The sequence below is a fragment of the Mustela nigripes genome, chromosome 6 (assembly GCF_022355385.1).
Source record: "Mustela nigripes isolate SB6536 chromosome 6, MUSNIG.SB6536, whole genome shotgun sequence".
Lineage (NCBI taxonomy): Eukaryota > Metazoa > Chordata > Mammalia > Carnivora > Mustelidae > Mustela > Mustela nigripes.
In genome coordinates, this window is record NC_081562.1 from 127589912 (window position 1) to 127614660 (window position 24749).

At 37.0% G+C, this 24749-nt stretch overlaps 1 long non-coding RNA gene across 3 annotated transcripts in view; it reads left to right on the top strand.

Annotated features, from left to right (window-relative positions):
- Positions 1-24749, top strand: part of LOC132020894 (uncharacterized) — a 193287-nt gene that overhangs the window by 40472 nt on the left and 128066 nt on the right. The window contains exon 3 of one of the 3 annotated variants that reach the window (XR_009405142.1): positions 9806-9881. The exons of the other annotated variants lie outside the window; for them this stretch is intronic. This is a non-coding gene — a long non-coding RNA (uncharacterized LOC132020894). The remainder of the gene's footprint in view (positions 1-9805; positions 9882-24749) is intronic. 3 annotated transcript variants of the gene reach the window in all.

Sequence of the window (24749 nt, forward strand, 5' to 3'; positions counted from 1 at the left end):
GAGTCTTAGCAAAACGCCCTCAACGATAACATTGCCTTGATTTATGGACTTTGCCCACTGTTTCTAAACTTAAGGGCTGGGTTGAAAGATGGCAAAAGAGAGAGGGAGCAAGCTAGCTCACTGCAATTGGAACACATCATTTTTCTCTTCTATGTTCAAGGAAGAAGGGGAACAGCGTGAGATTCTTTTCTCTTTTTTCATTAAGAAAAATTTTGGTTTTGAGGATATGGCTTAGCTGTTGATGTCAAGGCGGACAGCTGTATTCTTCTAGGATGGATTCACGGATGTCAGAGTCCAGGGCTGGAGGAGCCGGCAGGCTAACTCAAGGGGGCAGTTTTTATATTCTTGCCATTGGTGAACTCATTAATTAACTTATTTATTTATTTCAACAAAAATTATTGAATATCTACCATGTAACAGTGCTTTAAAAGTTACCTGGGATTTGTTTGAATCAGGTGTGGTGAGACACGCAGACCTGAAAATGATTGTCATGAAGGAAGAAGTTATACTCAGAGAGCCCCAGAGTCAGGAGACCAGGCATGGCATGCCATGCAGGGTCCCGTGGGGAAGGATCAGGGTCAAGTCAAGAGGTAGAGGGAGGGAAGGGAAAATGTGGGCAAGAGTTTTTATTATGGTTTCTGCAGAAGGATCTGATGAGGTAGGGTAAGCAGGCTTAGTATTGGCTAGTTAGAATAATTTTAGCAGGCTCTGGGGTGGAGGGACTGACTGTCTCTAGTTTTCTGTTACCTGGCCTGGGGTTGATCAGGGTCAAGGGATAGTGGTCTGAAGTGTAAGAGCCCTGTGAGAGTCTAATAAAGAATGTGGTTGAGAGTATGGGTTTTGACTGATTGGTCTGCCTATGAAAGGCACACTCACAGGTGAGTCCTTTACTATCTCTTGGAACTGACTAACCCCGAGAGGGACAGTCTTTCCAAGATCAGGGAGGTCCCAGATGTCAAAACATCAGAATAAAAAGACATGCTTCATATAGACAGGTCCTATGTTAGACAGTGAAATTGAATAAGATATGGGTCCTGTCTTCAAGGAGCTCACAATCTGGAAGGGAAACAAACACAAACATATGCTGATAGAACAATGCAGGGGCACCTGGGTAGCTCAGTTGTCAAGTGTCTGCCTTGCTCAGGTCATGATCCCGGTGTCCTGGGATTGAGCCCCGTATCAGGCTCCCTGCTCAGCAGGAAGCCTGCTTCTCCCTCTCTCACTCCCCCTGCTTGTGTTCCCCCTCTTACTGTGTCTCTCTCTGTCAAATAATAAATAAAATCTTAAAAAAAAAAAACAAAACACCAATGCAGCAAGTACAATGGGAGAGATATACATTGGGTACCAACACCAAAGGCAGACACCTAACTCAGATGCAGGGTGCTGGAGAAACCCGGAAGGAATTTCTGGAAGAAATGATTCTGAAACTGAAGTAGGCATTATCTAGAAAGAAAGCCAGTGAAGAGAAACTCCTACCTAGAGTAGGGCATGAATAAAGAAAAGAGGCAAGAAGCGTGGTTTATATGAAGAACTACAAGAACATAGTGTTGAAATTTAAGAACTGAGGCAGGGAGAAGAAGTAATTGAGGCTGGAGTCGTAGGCAGAGATGAAGTCCTTTATCTTTATCTTTCTTGAGGTCTTTGATTGTTGTTCTGTAGAGCAGAGTTATGCTGAATTTTATTCAGAGAAATGCTTATGTACTGCAAGGTGGTAATAGTTCTTATCTTGTTAAAGACTTTATTTATTTGTTTGTTTAGAGAGAGGGTGTGTGTGTGAGTGTGGGGAAGGGCAGAGGGAGAGAGAGAGAATCTCTAGCAGATTCTGTGCTGAGCACAGAGCAGGATGTGGGGCTTGATCTCATGACTCATGACTCTGAGGTCATCACCTCATCAAACACTCAACCCACTGAGTCACCCAGTAGCCCCCCAAAGTGCTTATTTTTAAAGGAAAACTTTATTCCAGACTATTGCAACAGAAAAGAGAAATTGAGCTCAACTCCCAGGCAGTAGCATATTTTTTTTTCAGCTTCATTGAGATATAATTGACAAATAAAATTATAAGATATTTAAATTGTACAACATATGACTTGATATACCTATATATTGTGAAAGGATTCTCCCAAGTTAATGAATGCATCCATCACCTCACATATTTACCTTTTGGCAGGGGAGAACATGTAAGTTCTACTCTCTTAGCAAATTTCAATTATACAATACACTGTTGTCAGCTATAGTCACCATGTTATATGTGAGACTCTCAGAACTTACTCTTCTTATAACTGAAGGTTTGTAACCTTTTACTAGCCTCTATTTCCCCCATCCCTCAACCCCTGGTGGCCACTTTTTTACTCTCTACTTCAATGATTTTACTTTTTTCCCCCCTCCTTTCAGATTTTAGTGTTTTAACTCACATCCTCCTCCCACTTAAAAAAAAAAAAAAAAAAAGTGGTCAAATATATTTGAAAATGTCTATGCATTCTTTTCAGAAATAGTATGTTAAAAGTTCTAAAAAAGGGGCGCCTGGGTGGCTCAGTGGATTAAGCCGCTGCCTTCAGCTCAGGTCATGATCTCAGGGTGCTGGGACCGAGTCCCACATGGGGCTCTCTGCTCAGCGGGGAGCCTGCTTCCCTCTGTCTCTCTCTGCCTGCCTCTCCATCTACTTGTGATTTCTCTCTGTCAAATAAATAAATAAATAAAATCTTTTTTTAAAAAAAGTTCTAAAAAAGTTTTTTTAAAAAGTTACAAAAAAATAAAATTTTGCTTTGTTTAAGTCAGTGACTCCTAGATTCATCTGACCACAAAACTTCCTTTTCCCCTGTTTAACACAATACACATCTTGAGAACTACTAGCCATTAGTGGTGACCCACTGAACAACCTGACATGAGAGAAGAACGTTGTTAACTTTAAATCTTATAGATTCCTTTATATTTGATTCCAGCTCTTGGAGATAGCAGACATGATAGGCATGAAGAAGCAGAGATAAATTTTAGAATTATTTAAGCAGTGCTTTGCTGATTAAGTAGAGGTATTGGAGCCAGATTATAGGAAGGATTATAACATTTTTGGTTTTCTGTTAGTTTCTTTTTTTTTTAAAAGATTTTATTTATTTATTTGAAAGGCAGAAATTACAAGTAGGCAGAGAGGCAGGCAGAGAGAGAGAGGAGAAAGCAGGCTCCCCGCTGAGCAGAGAGCCCGATGCGGGGCTCGATCCCAGGACCCTGGGATCATGACCTGAGCCGAAGGCAGAGGCTTTAACCCACTGAGTCACCCAGGTGCCCCTCTTTTTTTTTTTTTTTTAAGACTTTATTCATTTGTTTGACACAGAGAGAGAGATCACAAGTAGGCAGAGAGGCAGGCAGAGAGAGAGAGAAGCAAGCTCCCTGCTGATTGGAGAGCCCAGCTCAATCCCAGGACCCTGAGATCATGACCAGAGCCAAAGGCAGAGGCTTAACTCACTCAGCCGTCCAGGTACCCCTTTATGTAAGTTTCTGACCATCAGGTAGAAACATTCATCAGGCAGTTAGGGTAGAGCTTTTGTATAAGAGATGTATGTTTGAAAGTATAAAACTTTATTTTATTTCACCAGGCAAGTTTATTGAGAAAAAACAATATCGAACAGACCTCAGACCCCAGGGAACCTCAACTCTTAAGCAATAAAATAAAAAAGTATCAAGAACATAACAAGTAAGAATGATCAGAAATGTAGGTGGGGTCTCTAAAGCAGTAATATCATGGAATACAAGAATGGAAAGTTGAAGTAAGAACGAATGATCCAAAGATTTCCATGTTATACAGGAACGTAGCAGGTTTGTAATAGCTCATAGAGCCAGTGTTAACTGTTTTGGAAGTCAGAAAATACCAAGTTAGTGGCTGAAGTCAGCCATGGTGAATGTATTTGTACCATGGGAAATTTAATTCATTATAGCAGGCCAACCGGCTGCCTGACCCCTGTTCTAAGAAGGTGTTTGTTCAACATTTACTGTCACACTACTGGATAAAGACCAAAAAATGCTTTTTGGATTTGTCAGATAATAAGTAATTCCAGAGGGAATTCTTTTGGGTGATGGAGGAGAAGCCAGAATACAGTGAGATAAGAAGTGGGAAGTATGAAAATGCAGGGGCTTTAATGAGAAAGGAAAATATAAATTATAGCTAGAGGATAATGTAAAGTCAGGGAAAGAAGAAAAAAAAAAGCGTGTTTGTAACTCTAAAGGATGTTGATAATAGAGAAAGAAAGCAAGGCTTAGGTGTAAAGTGAAGGTCTCAGAGGAGGAAGCAGAGAATGGACTTCAGTACACAGATGCAGAGAAACTTGAATATGAGCAGGGATGGCTTACGATCTAAGACTGGAAGAAAGTTGGACTCTGAGAAGGAACCAACATTTGCCATTCAACCTGCATTTTAACACGTGGGACTCCACGTTTCTTTTCAAGTAAACTTGGCTGCTTCTGACTTCGGAAGCTACCAGTTGTTGGCACTTGTATTTCTTTTGGGCAAAAGCCTGGATCTTTCCCTTAGTACAGAATACAACACTATCTGAAAAAATTGTTTTTAACTGAAGTATAGATGACACACAATGTCACATAAATTTCAGTGTACAACATAGTGATTTGACAAGTTTATACATTATACTGTGCTCATCACAATGTAGCTACTATCCATTGCCAAGCAACACTATTACAGTACCGCTTCCTATACTCCCTGTGCTCTACCTTTCCTCCCTGTAACTTTTCATTCCATAACTGGAAATCTGGACTTCCCACTCCTGTTTCGCCCCTCACCTGTTTTACTCTTATTCCCACCCTCTGCCTTCTGGCAACCAACAGTTTGTTCTCTGTACTTACAGATCTGTTTCTGCTTTTTTGGTTTGTCCAGTTGTTATTTTTTTTTAGATTCTACCTATGAGTGAAATCATATGGTATTTTTCTTTTTTTGCATGACTTATTTCACTTAGCATAATACCCTGAAATAAATAATAAATAAATGTGTATATATACATGTGTATATATACGTATGAAGGAATATTATTCAACCATAAAAAAGAATGAAATCTTGTCAATTGTGACAATATAAATGGACCTAAAGGGTGTGTGTGTGTGTGTGTGTGTGTGTGTTTGTGTATCACACCTTCTATATACATATGTCTATTGATTGACACTTAAGTGGCTTCCATATCTTGGCTATTATAAATGATGCTCAAATTATACAAAGACACATCTATCTTTTCTAAGTAGTGTTTTTGTTTTCTTTAAGTAGATGCCCGGTAGTGGAATTACTGGATTATATGGTATTTCTATCTTTAAGTTTTTGAGGAACCTCCATACTGTTTTCCATAGTGGCTGCACCAATTTATATTCCCACCAGCAGGCAGGGCATGAGAGCTTCTTTTTCTCCAAATCTTTGCCAACATTTGTTATTTCTTGTCTTTTTATGAGCCATTCTGACAGGTGTGAGGTGATATCTTATTGTGGTTTTAATTTGCATTTTCCTGATGATGAGTGATGTTGAGTGTCTTCTCATGTGTCTGTTGGCCATCTGGATGTCTTCTTTGGAAAAATGTCTATTCATGTCCTCTGCCTATTTTTAATCAGATTAATTTGATTGAGTTGACTAAGTTCTTTATATAGTGTGGATATCAACCCCTTGTCAGATGAATATATCATTAGTAAATATCTTCTCCCATTCAGTAGGTTGTCTTTTTGTTTTGTTGATGGTTTCCTTCACTGTGCAAAAGCTTTTTATTTTGGTGTAGTCTTAATAGTTTATTTTTTATTTTGTTTCTAAATACACTATTTTAAAAATTCTTATATATAGAAATTAAGGGAGAAATAAAAAATGTGTGAAAGAATGTATTATTAAGTATTGAATTGTTTAAGTCTAAATTCAAGCTAATAAAATTTTAATTGTGGGTATTATAGCTGTCCTAGCGTCTGGATTTGGATGTGTAATGAATAAATCCTCTATTTAGTTTCTTACCCAAATTTATCCTGCTTCTCCTGCCATTTTCAGGCCTAGATTCAGGCTGCTATAATTGCTTATATTAGTCAGTTTCTGACCTAACAAGGTCCTCTCACTAAGGAATATAAAGTCGGGATCTTGGATGTCATCTTGCTCCTTATTGCCATTTCTAACCCTGGTAAGGAAAACAAATAATTAAGACTGGAAGGAAAGATTTGCGCATGCATTTTCTGAGCCAGGATTGTGTCTTATTCATCTTTATGTCCCATTCATCCATTTATTCATTCAATAAATATTTATTAAGAGCACACAATTTTCTGGGCAAAATGCCATAGGCTAGGGATGATGGGATAAACACAGAAAGCTTTTAGTATAATGGGAGAGACATATATTAAGTAGCCACACAAATAAACATGTATAATTACATAAAGTGATAAGTGCTTTGAAGGAAAAATGAAGAGTTAAATGAAATATTAAAAAAAGAGAGAGCTGACTGAATTTCTGGAGTCATGAGAGGGCTTCTCTGGGAGAATTTTGAGATCTAAAGGCTGAATAGGAGTTCTCTAGACAAACTGTGAGGCAAAGAGGATTCTGGACAGAGGGAACAGCCACTGAGAAAGACTTGCAGCAGAGGAGCATTATTGTATTTGGGAAATAAAAGAAAATACTGTAAGTAAAATCTAGTACTATGAGAAAAGAACAGATTGAAGAAGAAGAATCTGTTAAAGCTTTTGGATATTATTTTAGGTACAATTATAAACTAGTGAAAGGTTTAAGGCAAAAGAAGGATATAACCTAAATATGATTTTAAAAGATCACTCTGGCTATTAAGAGTAGAAGGAATGGAGGGGAACAGAGTAGAACTGGGGGATCCATTTTGGAAACCAGATGAGTTTTTCAAGTGAAAGAATTGTGGGGGAAGAGGGAGTTGGGCTTAGAGTTTGAGACAAGTGCAATATTTGGATTAGATTTGCAGTGAAACTGAATCAGTACCTCATACCTGTTCATTTTACTATATGTCCTAAATAAAACAATAGAATAAGAAAAATAAATTATGGGACCAAAAATTGGAAAGTAAGGAATCTGAAAAAATTATTTGCAGGTGACATACATAGGGACCCCAAAAAGCCTACAGAAAAATTAGAAATAATGTGAGATTTATAAAGATGCTTAAACACAATATTTAATTTAAAAATAAATAGAAGAAGTTAAGTATAGGAGAGAAGTGATGTGTAGAAAGTGGAGGAATATCATTTAAAAAGATAAAAAGAAAAGAAAGAGAAAAAGAGGGGGGAAAGAGGAAAAAAGTGAGAAAAGGAAGGAAAGAAGCAAAGCCAAAAACTGTTACACTCTGAGTAATTGAACAAGAAGGATAGAAAATTGTAGCTAGAAAGTGTTAGCATTTCATTGAATTAGTGTTATTGATGTGATGCAGTTCCTGACCCAGGTGTGACTTGGTGGTGGGTATTAATGTGGCAAAGGAGAAGACACAGAAGAGGAGGCATTCAAAGAATTGAATGCCTAGGTGATGGGTCACCCAAGTTTGTGTCAAAGTGACTCAGGATGGTGACAGGAGTGGGGATGGAGGAAGCCTGAGCCAAGCACTTAGTCTTTCATGAATGGGAAAGAAGTAGATAATGCTGGGGTGGGGGGAGGGAGTGGGAAGGGGGATATAAGCAAACAGTTGATTCTCAGAGGAGCAGAAGTTTAACAAAAAGGAGAGGAGATTGTGTGCTGAGTGCTGGGCATGGCAGTAACTTGGGTGGAGGATGGTTAAGTGGGTCCTCCCTTGGAGAGGACTGCAGAAGTCATAGTATCACAAGGGGACAGCTATGGCTCAGTTATGTCAAGAAATCAAAGTGATCATTCAGAGAATATGATAAAAGTAGAGGCAAGTTTCTATTTTTAGATTGGAATTTTGAGGAGCACCTGGCCAAGTGCTGGTACTCAGTAGATGATCAATGCATATTGATTGGTTGAATTAATACATCAACCAACTAATGATAAATGTGGTAGAGAGACCTGTATCGTATTGATCCTATGACCCAACCTGATTTGGATGCTACCACAAAACAGGCTGTTTGACCCAGAGTGCTTCAGCTTTGCTTTCTTTGTTTTAAAACTCTCCTGGTCATCATGAAGATCTTCAACTCAGTAGGAAGAGCCCTTCTTTGAATTCTTTGTTCTTACATACAGGGGGATTGTATTAAAAAAGGATAAATTTCCTCCTCATTATCTTGTACTTGTTATTCTAATCACAAGGTTCAGTCTGGTTCTCCTGTTTCTGCCAAATGGATAGTGTCTTTAACCAGCATGTCCATACTCCAATTTTCCAGACTTACCTAGTTCTTTTAACTTCTTTTACTGACACTCTTAAATGCTCTTCTGAAACACACTTTTAAAGTTATATCTTAATCTTCAGACATTAGTAATATACTTAGTTTCCCTACATGTCATAGTATATAGCATTTCAAATGCCCTTGATAGTAGCTATCACTACTTATATGTCCATCAATGCAGTGTATTTTCCTGAGGGGGGAAAAATGACCATCTGAGGTTAAGGAAACTTGGCTTTACCTTGTGATAGCATTTCATCAAACCAGTAATTAATTTTTATTTATTTATTTCTAAAAGATTGTATTTATTTATTTGAGAGGGAGGGAGGGAGGAAGAGGGAGAGGGTGCACACATTTGAGGTAGAGGTGGGGGGGATGGGTGTTGAGGATCAGAGGGAGAGGGACAGACTCCAAGCTGAGTCAGAAGCCCAATGCTGGGCTCAATCTAGCAACCCAGAAATCATGACCCTGAGATCATTACCTGAGCAGAAATCAAGAGTTGGAAACTTAACTGACTGAGCCACCCAGGTGCCCCAATCTACTTGCCGTCTTGATGACAATGACACATCGTCTCAATTACTATGCCTTCAAATGAGTCTTGAAGTCAAGTCATATATATTCTCCAATTTTGTCATTCTTTTTCAAGGTCATTTTGGCTATTCTAGATTTCTGGCATTTCCAAGAATTAGTGTGTCAACTTTTCCAACAACAAAGAAAAAAGCCTATTGAGATTTTGAGTATTGAATGCATCAATTGAGTGGAGAATAGATAACTTAATACTTATCCAGGTTAAGAATACAGTATATTTCTTCAGTTTTTTACTTTTTAAATTATATTTTAATTTAAAATTTAAAAAATTTAAAAACTTTAAATTTAAAAATTACTTTTAAAAATTTCTCTCAGCAATGCTTTGTAGTTTTCAGGGAACAGGTTTACACAATTTTTTAAAATCAGATTTTTAATACTACTCTCATTTTTTTAAGTTTCAGATCTTTTTTTCTAATCCAGATGATCAATTTGTTTTCCCCTTTTGTCACTGGTTGGAAACTGGAACTCTAGTACAAGGTTGAATAGGAGCAGTATTAGTATCATTGTTTTTTTCCTGATCTTAAGACGAAAAGACTTCATTCTCTACCATTAAGAGAGGTTAGCTCTAGTTTTTTATAAATGATCTTTACTAGGGTAAAGAAGTTTCTTTTTACCCTTGGTTGGTGAGAGTTTTTTATCACATGTCAATGCTAGATTTTACCAAATGCTTTTCTGGGTCATTTGAGATAATCATTTAGGTTTTCTTTTTTAATCTTAAGTTGATAAATTACATTGTTTGATTTTTTTATTTTAAATTGACCCCACTATTCTGGAATAAACCTACTTTGTCATGATGTGTTTTCTTCTTAATATATCACTAGACTTGATTTGCTAAAATTTTGTTAAGAATTTTGCCTCTATGTTCACGAGAAATATTGGTCTATAATTTTATTTTTTGTAATGTCTTTGTTTTTTATTACAGATAATTCCAGCCTCATAGAATGAGTTGGGAAGTATTCCTTTCTATTCAATTTCTTTAGAAGAGCTTTTCTAGAATGGTATGTTTTGTCCTTAAATATTTGGTAGAAATCACCAATGAAGCCATCTGGGCCTGTAGTTTTCTTTGTGGGGTTTTTAACTACTAAAAATAGATATAGGGCTGTTCATGTTAGCTGCTTCTTTAGTGAGCTTTGGTTATTTGTGTTTTTCAATGAACATGTCTATTTTATCTACATTCTTGAATTTACTGGCATAAAGTTGTTCATAATATTCTTTAATTATCCTTTTAGTGTCTGTAGAATCTATAAAGATGTCCCTTTTTCATTCCTCATATTGGAAATTTGTGTTTTCTGTTTCCCCCCAATTGGTATGGTTAGGGTTTTATTAATTTTATACCTCTTCTCAAAGGTCTTTAAAAACATTGAACTCTGGATGCATTTTTCTTTAATTTCTGTTTTTTTAATTCATTGATTTCTTCCCTGAATTTTGTTGTATCCTTTCTTCTGCTTACTTTGAGTCTCATTGACTGTTCTTTTTCTATTCCTTAGGGTAGAAGCTAGATCGTTTTGAGACTCTCTTCATTTCTAAAATAGGTTTTTTTTTTTTTAATGTAATGAATTTCCTTTTAAGAACTGCATTAGCTGTATGTTTTGTTTAAATTTTCATCCCATTCAAAATACTTTTCTACCTTCCTCTTGGATTTTTTTGATCCATGGATTATTTGGAAATATGTTATTTAATTTCAAAATTATTTGGAGATTTAAAAAAATACAATTCTATATGGTTACTTTTAACAGCTTGATTGATATTATTTATGGCATAAATTTCACCCATTTAACATGTAAAATTAAGTGCCTTGGGCATATTCACAGAGTTGTGCGATCATCCACACAATCTAACTTTAGAGCATTTTTATCACTCCCAAAAGAGACCTTATACCCATTAGCAGTCACTCCCCAACCTTCTCCTGCCCCTGCCTACCTCCCTAGCCTAGGACAATTACAAATCTACTTTCTTTCTCTGTGGATATGCTTATTCTGGACATTCCATAAATGGAATGACATAATACCTAGTCTTTTATGATTGCCACCTTCATGTAGTATAATGTTTTTGAGATCCATCTGTGGTGCACAATATGTCAGTATTTCATCCCTTTTAATTGACGAATATTGTTGCACTTTATGGTTATATTGTTTTTGGTAGGTAGTTTCCATAGACTGTGATCAGAAGTCATATTTTACATGACTTACAAAGTTCCAAGTTTAGGTTTCTTTTATTACTCCAAATAGGTACTATCCGGGTATGTGTTTCATGTGCACTTGACAAGAATTTGCATTCTTTGCTTGTTATATGTTTTATGTCAGTTCAGTCAGTTTGGTTGATGGTATCGTTCAGGTCCTCGACATCCTTTCCAATGTTGTCTACTTGTTCTATCCATTATAGAGAGAGAGGTGTTGAAAACTCCTTTAAAAATTTTTAAAAAATATTTTATTTGCTTTTGCATGCACACATGCATGAGAGAGAGAGAGAGAGAGAGATTGAGAGGGAATGCACCTGAGTGGAGGGGAGGGACAGAAGGAGAAACAAACTCCCCACCAAGCAAGGGGCCCCTTGCGGGTGTTTGATCTCAGGAGTCTGGGATTATGACCTGAGTTGAAGGCAGATGCTTAACTGACTGAGCCACTTACGCACCCTGAAAACTCCCATTTTAAATGTGGTTTTGTCTTCTGTCAGTTTTTGCTTCATGTATTTTATATTTTTCTATTAGGTATGCCAACACTTAGGACTTTTATGATTGTATTGATTCCTTTATTATAATATAACCCCCCTTGTCCCTGGAAGTACTCCTTGCTCTAAAATTTCTTCTGTCTGATCTTAATGTAGCCAGTTTTGATTAGTGTTAGCAGGCTATATCTTTCCTATCCTTTTACTTTTAACCTAGCTGTGTCACTGTGTTTAAAGTGTTTTGTTATGTTTTTGTTAGGTTGTACATAGTTGGGTCTTATTCTTTAAATTTCACCCAATAATCTTTTCCTTTTAATTTGGGTGGTTAGAGCATTATACTTATTGATATAATATGATTCATTTTGCTGTTGTTTTTGTTCCATCTGTTCTGTGCTGTCCTTTTTCTCTTGTTCTATTTAAAATTACTTGAGTATTTGGTAGAACTGGTATTTCTTTATTTTTAAATTGAGTTATTTGTCTTTTTGTTAATGAGTTGGAAGAGTTATGTATTGCCCAACAGTATGGTATTTCTTCCTTAAATGAATAGAATTCTATTTTATATCTTTTGTTGGCTTGCTAGCTATAATTTGTTGTATTGTTTTAGACATTGCTTTACAGTTCATAGTATACATCTTTAACTTCAAGACTCTGCTGTTAAATACTATGCCACTTTATGCTTAGTATAAAGAACCTTATAGCTTAATGTTTCCATTTTCCCCCTCAGTCCTTTGTGCAATTGTTGTTCTACATTTTACTTAAGCTTAACACATCAACTCCACAATACATTATTATTTTTAGCTTTGGATAGTGTATTATCCTGGAAAGATATTTAAATAAGAAAAAGTGGGTTTTTTATGCACATAGTACCATTTATGGTGCTCTTTGTTTCTTAGTGAAGTTTTTCACCTAATTTCATTTTCTCCTTGACTGAAACACTTCCATTAGTGTTTTTTATAATAAAAGTCAGGGATTTATTTTTCTCCTTTGTATGTTTTTAAAGTTTTCACTTTGCTTTTATTTTAATTATGACTTTTAAAAAATATTTATTTATTTATTTATTTTAGAGAGAGAGAGAGCACACATGCAAGAAGAGAAACAGAGGGAGAGGGAGAGAAGCAGACTCCTTGCTGAGCATGGAGCCTGACTCTGGCTTGATCTCACAATCCCGAAATCATGACCTGAGCCCAAATCAAGAGATGGATGCTTAAGCAACTGAACTACCCAGGTGCCTCACTTTGCCTTTATCTTTAAAAGATATCTTTGCTATGTATAAAATTCTGGTTTGAGGGGTGCCTGGGTGGCTCAGATGGTTAAGCATCTGCCTTTGGCTCAAGTCATGATCCTGGAGTCCTGAGACTAAGCTCCAACTTGGGCTTCCTGCTCAACAGGGAGCCTGCTTCTTCCTCTCCTTCTGCCCTTTCCTCTGATTGTGTTCTTTCTCTCTCAAATAAATAAAATATTTTTTAAAAAATTCTAGTTTGACAGTTTGGGGAGGAGGTTCTTTAAATATATTGTTCAAGTGCTTTCTGACTTGCATTGTTCCCCATAAAAAATATGTTGTCACCTTATATTTATTCTTCTCTATATAATATATGTCTTATTTGGCTGCTTTTAGTAATTGCTTTTTATCAGTGGTCTTGGGAAATTTGTTTATTATATGCCGTGGTATAATTCTCCTTATTTTTCTTGTGTTTGGAATTCATTTAGTTTCTTTGCTCTGGTTTATTTATCAAATTTGGAAAATTTGGGGCCATTTTTCTTAACAAGCCTCCACCCCCACACTGTAGACTCTGATTGCACATATATTAGGCCACTTGAAGTTTTATCATATCTTACTGATGTTCTGTTCAATTTAGGAGTGGGTCTTTTCTCTTTCTGTTTCTTTTTGGATAATATCAATTGTTAAATCTTCAAGTTTGCTTATTTTCTTCTATAGTGTCTAATCTGTCATTTGTACCATCCACTGAATTTTTCATCCCCAACATTTCTAGAAGTGTGATTTTGGTTTTTTAAAATGTCTTCCATATTCAATCATCCTCTAACCTCTGAACATATAAAGTACAGTTATTGTAGTGGTTTCTTGTCTACTGATTCTATCTTTTGGTCATATATGGGTCTTTCTCAATTGAGTGATTTTTCTCTTCATTTCTCTCATCATACTTTCCTGCTGTTTTGCATTCCTAGCAATATTTTTTGCTGGATGCCAACTGTTGTGAATTTTATCTTCTTGTATGCTGGATATTTTTATATCCCTATAAATAGTCTTGATCTTTGTTCTAGGACAAGGTTAAGTTACTTGGAAACAGTTTGATCCCTTTGGATCTTACAAGATTTGCTAGGCAGGACCAGCGCAGTGTTTACTATAGCAATATTTTTGGCCCATTTCTAAGGCAAAACTCTTTCAAGTACTCTATACAATATCCCTGAATTGAGAGGTTTTCCACTCTGGATTGTGGGAACTAGAACTATATCTGGTCCTGTGTTTTCCCTGTAATACTTTTGGGTGTTCTTCCCATGGCCTTCAGTAGTTCCCTCCATGCATGAACAGATCAGTACTCAGCTGAGGACTCAAGGGGTCCCTCTGCAGATCTCCAGAGTTTTCCTTCTGCAGCTTTCCCATTTCTGTTAGTCTGCCTGAGAATTTAGCTGCCTTGGACTCCCTGAATGACTTGCTTTGTCTCCTCAGCAAAGAGATTGCTGGGCTCCATCTGAGCCCTTCCTCCCTGCACTGATGCCTGGAAACTCTCTCCAGGCAATAGTGGAATATCATAAGACTTAATTCATGCTTTTTAGGAATCACTATCCTTCCCCCCCCACCACCTAATACCCAATATCTTGAAAACTGTTGTTTCATGTATATTGTCTGGTTTGGGGCTTGTTTCAGTCAAGGGGTGTGGTACAATAAGAAATATATTTGGCTTTGTCCCTCATTCTTGGCACAGAAGTTCTAAAATCTTTGGAATTTCTTCAGAGATAGGATTGTTATTCATAATGGGCTCCTTTAATCACATATGACTTTATGCTAATGAGGTGACATGAGCTGGGGCTCCTAGAGAGCCTCAGAGAGAGCTGATCACCAGAAAGATCTAAGTAATTAGAGGGTTGGAAGTTTTAGCCCCACCCTCATTGACCTCCAAAGAAGTCACAGAGTCTGTAGATTTTTTTTTTAAAGACAAAGCAATTTCAAGAGTAGATAAAATATTTAAAGGACAAAGACTAATTAGACTAAAGGTAATTGGGGTCTTGGAATTAGAGAAACTAGTAAATGGATCAGACGTTGTACCTAAAAACCAGTAGAAGAGAATTTTCCCAATTAGGGAAGGTATTAACCTAGAACACCTTGCTCCTAGAAAAGAAATGACACGTGAGGGGCACCTGGGTGGCTTGATGAGTTAAGTGTCTGCCTTCAGCTCAGGTCATCACCCCAGGATCCTGGGATTGAGTCCCGCTTTGTGCTCCCTGCTCACTGGGGAACCTGTTTCTCCCTCTCCTTTACCTCCTCCCCCTGCTCATGTTCTCTCTCTCTCTTTCTCAAATAAAATCTTAAAAAAAAAAAAAAAAGAATTGACACGTGAATATCTAAACTGAGATATATCCTAATGGTTTTTGCATTTCACTGATGAAGATAAAATTCTTTACATATATAGGTGAATATTAATTATATACCAGAAAAAAGAGAACAGGGTAGCCTCAGACTTCTCTAAGAATTATTTAATGTCTGTAAAGTGCTGAGTAAAAGAAGGTAAGATCCAAAAATGTTATTCTCAATCAACTGACATTCAAATATAAAGGCCAGAAATAGACACATGGACAATCTCAATCATAAACAAACTCAGGACAGGGGTACCCGAGTGACTGAGTTGACTGAGCTTTTGACTGGCTTTTGGCTTAGGTCATGATCTCAGGGTCATGAGACTAAGTCCCATGTCCTGCTCCTGTGCTCAGTAAGGAGTCTGCTTGAGATTCTCTCTTTCCCTCTCCCTTTGTCCTTCCCCTTCCAATAGACGCAAGTTCTCGCTCTTAAATAAATAAATAAATCTATCTTAACACACACACACACACACACACACACACACACACAGGACCCACATGACCTTTTTTGAAAAAACAAAAAAATCAAAGCCAAATAACCAAGAAATAAAGTGGGAAGCCACAGTAAAAAGACTGGTGATAAAGACTCAGTTCATTAAAATATGAAATTAAAACAATTATGGAAAATAGTTACAGAATGCTACTGTTATAATCCTTGACAATGTAAAAAATGGTAATATGATAATCAAAATCAATCATGAAGGTGGATGAAGAGAAGTGGGAAGAGATTTATTTGTGATCTTTTTAAAAATATTCTTCTGTAGCTGGTACTCAACAGATGTAGTCTGAAGTTGCTAAATCAAGAAATGGAGAGTCAATAATAGTAAATGAAGTTATAATGATTGCAAGCAAAACAACAATCCAAAAAGCTTATTATAAACTTTAAAATTATTCAAAGAAACACACACATACCTATAAAACCAAATACAGAAACACCGTACATTTGGCAATTAATAGTAATAGAAAACTTAAGGTAAAATAGAATCATAATTACTAAATATATATCTTATATTAATACATATAAAGAAGAATAAGTTCAGCCAGTAAAAGCTACAGAATAAAGAAAGGAAAAAAAACTCACAAATTTTAACCATACATCTAGAAGACTGAAATATAGTATGTTTGCTAAGATTAGGTGGTTCTTTGAAGACAGCATAACAGAGAAAAACCAGATAAACCACTGGCTGGTGTAGTAATAAATTTTTTTAGAAAGGAAAAAGGGACAAATGCACAATATTAGAAATGGAAAAGGGAAGCAAGTTATTGATATAAGGAGGTTAAACTGTCCTAAAAATACATTTCAAAATGTAACTGAAAAATAATGGATAGCAGCAGTTGGACAAATCTGAACAAACAAGTAACAATGAAAACAGTTGAAAAGTTATTTAAGAGTTTCTTTCTTGATGTGGCATATATATATACTATGCAGCCATCAAAAAATGAAATCTTGCCATTTGTGATGACGTGGATGGAACTAGAGGGTATCATGCTTAGCGAAGTAAGTCAATCAGAGAAAGACAATTATCATATGATCTCCCTGATATGAGGAAGTGGAGATGCAACGTGGGGGGTTTGGAGGGCAGGAGAAGAATAAATGAAACAAGATGGGATTGGGAGGGAGACAAACCATAAGAGACTCTTAATCTCACAAAGCAGACTGAGGGTTGCTGGGGGGAGGGGGGTAGGGAGGGGAGGTGGGGTTATGGACATTGGAGAGGGTATGTGCTATGGTGAGTGCTGTGAAGTGTAAACCTGTACTCAGACCTGTACTCCTGGGGCTAATAATTCATTATATGTTAATAAAAAATTTTTTTAAAAAAAGAGTTTCCTCCTTACTCCAGGCTTACATGGTTTCACTGTTAATTCTTTAAAATTGTTAAGAAACAGGCAAGCTGGATAGAATCTAAACGGTTGCAAAAGATCAAAAAGGGGAGATCCTTCAAATCCTATTTATAAGGAATGTCTAAGAAAGTCTTGACTTCAAATCCTGACAGGATAGGGCCAACCTACTTATCAACAATTATGTGAAAATGCTAATAAAATAATGGAAATTGTAGTTCAGCAGTACTTTAAAAAGTATGTCATTAACAATGGGGTTCATGGGGTGCCTGGGTGGCTCAGTTGCTAAGCGTCTGCCTTCAGCTCAAGTCAGGATCCCTGGGTTCTGGGATCGAGCCCCACATTGGGCTCCCTGCTCAGCGGGAAGCCTGTTTCTCCCTCTCTGCCTGCTTGTATTCCCTTTCTGGCTGTCTCGTTCTCTGTCAAATAAATACAATCTTTAAAAGAACAACAACAAAACAATGGGGTTCCTCCCAATAACAAGTGTTGATGTGGATGTGGAAAAAAAGAACCCCTGGGCACTGCTGGTGGAAATACAAATTGGTGCGGTCCTGGTAGGAAACAGTATGGAGGTTCCTCAAAACCTTGAAAATAGAATTACCAAATGATTCAGTTATTCCACTGTTTGGTACTTACCCAAAGGAAACAGCAACACTAAATCAAAAAAATATATGCACCCTTACGTTTATTGCAGTGTTATTTACAATAGCCAAGATGTGGAAGCAAACCCAGGGTCCATCTGCAGATAAGTGGATAAAGTCTGTATACGATGTAATTTTATTCAACCACAGCAAAGAACAGGATCTTGCCATTTGCAAGAACATGGATGGATCTAGAGGCTATAATGTTAAGTGAAGTAAATCAGTCAAAGAAAGACAAATTCCATATGATTACACTCATGTGTGGAATTTACGAAACAAATGAACAAACTAAAAACAAGACAAACAAAAAACCAGTCTATTAAATACAGAGAATAAACTGGTGGTTGCTGGAGGGGAAGTAGGTGGAGGGATGGGTGAAATAAATAGAAGGGATCAAGAGTACACTTATTTGGGGGTGCTTGGGTGGCTCAGTGGGTTAAAGCCTCTGCCTTCGGCTCAGGTCATGATCCCAGTGTCCTGGGATTGAGCCCTGCATCAGGTTCTATGCTCAGCATGGAGCCTGTTTCCCCTTCTCCCTCTGCCTACTTGTGATCTCTGTCAAATAAATAAATAAAATATTTAAAAAATAAAAAAAAAAGAGTACACTTTTGACGAGCACTGAGGAATTAATGGAATTGTTCAATCATTTTATTGTATCCTTGAAATAATATAACAATGTATGTTAATTTGAAAAATTGGGCTTCCTCCCTGGACTACAAGGGTTAGTCAATATTAGGAAAATTATGAATGTATTATATCTTAATGATAGTTCAAAGGAGTAAATGTATATATGCAGAAAAAAAATTGATGAAGTCCAACATCTAACATGATTACAGAAATATAGAATAAATTAAGAATAGATGAAAACAGCCAAATACACATTTTTCTCAAGTGGACATGGCACATTCTCCAGGACTAACATATGTTAGGCCATTAATAAATCTTAGTAAGTTTAAAAAGATTAAAAAAATTTTTTTAAGATTTTAAAAATTTTTGAAAGGTTTTAAAAAAATACAAGGCATCTTTTCTGATCACAATGGAGTGAAACTGGAAATCAATAACAAAAGGAAAACTGGAAAATTCACAAATAATGTGGAAATTAAACAATATGTTCTTGAACCACCAATGGGTCAAAGGAGTAATCACCAGGGAAATTAGAAGATACTTTGAGCTAAATGAAAACAAAACACCAAATACCAATATGGGATGAGCAAAAGGAGTGCTAGGAGAGAAGGCTATAGTTGTAAATGCAGACATTAAGAAGGGTCTGTCCTGGAAGTGTTCCATGTCCACTTGAGAAAATTGTTGGATGGAGCATTCTGTGTATGTTCCATGTGTGTGTCATAATCTTTCTCTCTCTCTCTTAGAATGGGACCTTTATACCTTAGCCTGGAAAATTGCACCCTTAGAGGTTCACATGGCTGATTTCTCCTTATCTCTCAGATCTATGCTCATATATAACCTCAGAGTAGTTTTGTCTGACACAGTGTCTAAAACTGCATCCCCACTCACCACCTCCCAGTCATTCTGTATTTTGATTCTTGGTTTGTTTTCTTCACAGCACTGTTACCACAATCTGAAATTATAGGATTTATTTGGTTCTTATTTGTTCTCTGTCCCTCCAAGTAGAATATAAGCTCAATAAAAGAAGAGACTTTGTTTCATTCACAGCAAGAGCATAATACATATTTGATGAATATATATTTGTCAACATTAGTTAAATATTACCTGCTTTTCAAAATAGCACACTATTTTGACTTAAATAAACTTGTTTATATGGTTTTTCATGCTGGGAGATTTGAGAGGCAATTTTTCTACTCTGTGTAGTTTTTCTATACTTTTTCCTTTACTGAAGTTACTACTTTCTAATTTTGTTGAACCTCTTTTTGCCCTGTATTGTGGGGGGAGTAAAAGATCATCTAAGTCAGTTTATATTGTATCCTTTACAATTTTATGTGTTTCAATCAAATTCTTACCAGCTTTTTTCTATACTGGCACTACAGATTTTAGAGTAGTTTCTCTAAAGCTTCTTTTCCACAAGCAGATTTTTTAAAAGCTTTGTTATCCTTTTCTGAATTTTTACACTATGTATGTTAGTACAATGTGTATTTCCTAGGATGGTTATTTACTAAAGTAGGTAAAATTATGTAAGAAGATCTGAGAATTTCAGTGGAGGGGAACATTACTTTATTATTTGCTATTCACATAATTTTTTGTACTGTTGAAATACCAGTATTGAATATATATGTATGTGAAATTAAGTTACATGGAATTAACTTCACTTTTGGAAGTTTGGCTAAGTGAAATGACTAATCTCTCATCAAAATTATGCATTTTTAATGCCACCTTTTAATAACATATAAAGACAAAATCATTTCCTATTTTTACTTTGTCTCTTACTATCTTGAAAGTTCCTTTTGATCAATGTCTTATGTATTGGTGTCTTATATCAACGTTTCTACTTTGATCAGGGTCCTCCTCTTTATATAGTCTTCCAGAGTTGCTCATGTTCTCATGTGCCTTCAGTCTCAGATACAACAAAACATAGCACTGGATCCAATACCTGGCACTTCTTTTCTGTCTCTGACATCATTACCTCTAGGCAATATTTTAGAATCCATTTTAAAGATAGATTTATTGATTGATTGATTGATTGATTGCCAGTGGGGGGAGGGTTAAAGGGAGAGGGAGAGAGAATCTCAAGCAGAGTCCCTGCTGAGGGCAGAGCCCAACACTAGGCTTGATCTCACAACCCCAAGATCATGAGCCAAAATCAGGAGTTGGATGCTTAACTGACTGAGCCACCCTGGGACCCCTTAGAATCTATTTTAAAATTATATTAGTCTTTAAGAAGCAAGAAAGTGAAAGGGATTGTTTTATACCATCTGGGGTCAAACAACTACCTTGTTCTTGTTTTCTCCCTGGGCATATTGCTTTTCCGGGTAATGGAAAAGTAAAGTCTATAGGACGCAGAAATGGCCCCCAGGTCCTGGAAAGAATAGAAAGAAACTCCCTCATTTAAAAGTGGGATTGTAAATCTTGCCATTTTCAATGACATGGGTGGGACTAGAGGGTATTATGCGAAGGCAGTCGAAGAAAGACAAATACTGTATGATTTCACTCATATGTGTAATTTAAGAAACATAGCAGGTGAACATAGAGAAAGGAAAGGAAAAATAAAATAAGAGGAAAAAAGAGAGGGAGGCAAACCATAAGAAACCCTCAACTACAGGAAACAAACTGAGGGTTGCTGAAGGGGAGGTGGAAGGGGGATGGGGTAATTGGGTGATGGACATTAAGGAGGGCACTTGACAGAATGAGCGCTGGGTTTTACATGCAACGAATGCATCACTGAATTCTGCCTCTGAAACTAATACAGTATATGTTAATTAAATTGAATTTAAATAAAAAGTTTTAGAAAATGAAGGTTGGGATTGTTCTCCACCCAGCTTTTGCCACATTTCCAAATCCCGCCCTTGTTGAAGCTCAGCTCCTTATCCTAGAAAGCCATCTCTTTTTTCTGGACTCCTTGAAGAAGCTGTCATTCACATCACACATTCTAGTTCTAGTTTGTTGTTGTTTTTTAAGATTTTATTTATTTATTTGTCAGAGACGGAGAGAGCTCAAGCAGAGGGAATAGCAGGCAGAGGGAGAGGCAGGCTCCATGCTGAGCAAGGAGCCCTATCCGAGGGGCTACATCCGAGGACCCTGGGAACATGACCTGAGCCAAAGGCAGACGCTTAACGACTGAGCCACCCAGGCATCCTAATTGTTCCATGTTGTAGCACTGTTTCACCCTTTGCCCTGAAAAATGTAAGCTTCTTGAAGGCAAGAGCCTGCTTTAATAAAAAATAAACAAGGAACTGGGGCGCCTTGGTGGCTCAGTGGGTTAAGCCGCTGCCTTCGGCTCGGGTCATGATCTCAAGGTCCTGGGATCGAGTCCCACATTGGGTTCTTTGCTCAGCAGGGAGCCTGCTTCCTCCTCTCTCTCTCTCTCTGCCTGCCTCTCTGTCTACTTGTGATCTCTCTCTGTCAAATAAATAAATAAAATCTTTAAAAAAAAATAAACAAGGAACTATTTAAATTGCACTGTAACTGTGGATGATATATCCTGCAGGATGATTTAAAATGGTCTGTTGGTCTCCCTGGGTGGCTCAGTCATTTAAGCGTCTGAGGCTTGATTTTGGCTCAGGTCGTGATTTCAGGATTGTGGGATTGGAGCCCCACTCAGCTGGGCTCCCTGCTCAGTGGGGAGTCTGCTTGAGATTCTCTTTCTCACTCTCCCTCTACCCACCCCACCCCCTGCCACTTGTATATTCTCTTGCTCTAAAAAAGTAATAAAATAAAATGATCTTAGTAAAGAATCTAGTTTTTGAGGGGGAGTCTCGTCATTTAGATAAAATTTCAGTTTCCTGAATTTTAGGTCAGTAAATGGAAAAGACTCATTCTTTATGAGACATTGTCATTTCCTCAGTGTACTTTTAAGAAGTTCTGTTTTTCCTTCTCACCCATTACTGCCACTCACCCCATCATAATAATTGCAGTTGTTTTTATAAAGCAGTAAAAATGAGCCAACATGCTAAAACACTCCACATATGTTACTTAAACCTGGCAACAACCCTACCAAACATATATTATTATTGCTATTACTATTATAATTATTATTGTTAGGATCTCAGTGCACAGAAATGACTGAACATAATTCTTGGCTCATTCATGACTCATGTTTGTTATTTAATTATTGACTTTTAATCGTGTAATAAATACCTGCGATCCCACCACCTGAAACAAAATCTAGGACCAAAACCTTAGTCTAATGCCAGCTCTTCATCAACCTCTTCTCTTGCCTCCTCTTACCTTGAAAAAGGTCACTGAAAAGTAGGTATTGTTATCCAGCCTTTCACAGATGAGGCACTTGGGGAGGTTAGGTGTTTTTGTAGGTCACCTAGCTAGGAAATGGACCATCTAGAATCCAGATCAAGGTGTATCTAACTCTGACAGCTAGCTTCTCAGCTGCTCATGTAGTTTCCCAATTGTTGGTCTGCAAGATGGCAGAGAAGTGGTGTTTAATGAAATAAAGTAGCTACTGCAGCCCACGTCGTAGAAGACACAGTAACCACCTCAGAGTACATTGGTCGATCCTCAGCCTGGAATTTTGCTTTGTGTTATTTGTTTGTTTTTCTTATTTGTCCCTCCCGAGGTTAGTTCATAGCTCAGCTGTCTCACGGCCAGGCACACTCTCCTTGTTTCAGGTTTCAAAAGCCACGTCAAAAGGGGATATAATTAAGGGCAACACTATATACACTGCTCAGGTTTGGAAGATAGTTTTTTTCTAAATGACCACCGTGTTGCACATGGTAGTTTGAAAAATGGTAATTTCGGCAGAAAAGCTTTACTTGTATACTATAAAAAGAACCCTCTGTTGGTCTTCAATTGATAGTTGCTACTGTGTAGCCTGATGATCTATAGAATATATATAGATTTATAGTCGGTTGTCTTAAACTGCTAATATATTGAATTGCAGATGAGAATGTACATGAACACGCACGCATGCACGCACACACACACACACACACACACACTTTCTTCCTGTAATAGAAATGCAAAGTTAAAGACAAAGACTAATTAGTGCGGCCTTAAGAAACCCCAAAGAACAGCAGGGGCTCAGACACCCAGGAGAATGTCAATAGAACTGAAAGTTGTATCCGCTGAACATCTCAGGGCTTTGTCCTCAGATAATTATTTCCTTATCGGATTTAATGGAGAAGAATGTAAAACATAGTGCTGGAAACTTGCAGAATGATTGATCCTTAACAACAGATTTAAATGAGAGAGAAAGACTGAATAATGGCGGCAAAGGTGTGTGATGAATGAGAAAGTTGTTGTTATAATACAGGGAGAAAAATGTCTCCATTAATAATGCCACGTGTGTGAAGCACTAAGGTCAGGGTATTAGATTATCAAGTCTTCACTGTGACCATTATGGAATAAATAAGATTTTTATAAATAATTTATTGAACTACATTTCCAGCCTCATAAGAAAAATAGTGTTACCAAAATAAAGCATGTCAACAACTTATCTGAGGTGTTTTACTTAATTCCCAGTTGTAATTAGGTGGAGATTTTTGGTTTATTTGCACTAATCAGTTTAATCACATCGAGTACTTAGAAAACAAAGGAAATTGCTCAAAATTTGGGCTCATACATTCTGTTTGTGTTGTTGTTCACCATACCCAGGCTAGAGAGCAACCACAGTATATTTACTACCTGTTTGGCTAATACTGTGTTCTAAAGCTTGAGCCTTGGAAGATAAAATTTTCCTGTTTCAGTGATACAAGGCATATTTCCCCCCGGATTCCAGTTAGCTGAATTGACTGCCTATGGAATCCAAATGCCCAGTATTTCCAGACTTATTCAGAATATCTTTATCTCTGAAATAAAAGAATGCACAAAGTAAGAATTCCCCTGCTTTGTTCCAAAGTGAGTTCTGCTTGGCTTCAGACGGAACGATTTCTTTTTGAGCAGATGTGGATCTGATAGAATGCTGAGCAGATATTAATTGACTGAGCACCTCCTAAAAATTATACACAATGCCAGGCAAAAAGCACAAGCCCGGAAAAAAAAGAGATATTTCTTGCCCTCAGGCTTAACTAGAGCTTAGGGTCTACTCTCTGCCTTTTTAAACACGTTTTCTGCTCTGAACTACGGAACACATTCTCAACCCTTGTAAGGGTAGCATGTAACTAGTACCATTCTAGATACTTAGAGAAGTTATTTCATTACTTACAGTGGAGGCTGTAGGGTATTGGGAATTAATTCTCCCTCTTAACCCTGGTTAAGAAAGGCTGGTGGATTTGAGGAGGTGGGGATGGTGAGATAAGTATTAAATAAATAGGTGCACATGTAATAAATATAATTGTGAAAAGACATTGTGAGAGATTTTGTCCATGGGTAGACCCTTGGCTGACTCTGGTGTGGTAGGGTAGCCTTTTATTCAGGTAAATTTCCTTATTAAACTCTAGTTTAATTTTTAAAATTTAATAGCAATTTTCTGACTATACATAGAAATATTGAAAAAATGCTAAAAGATATAAAAGAGAAAAAATATCACCCTTTCTGTGTAGTCAGTTT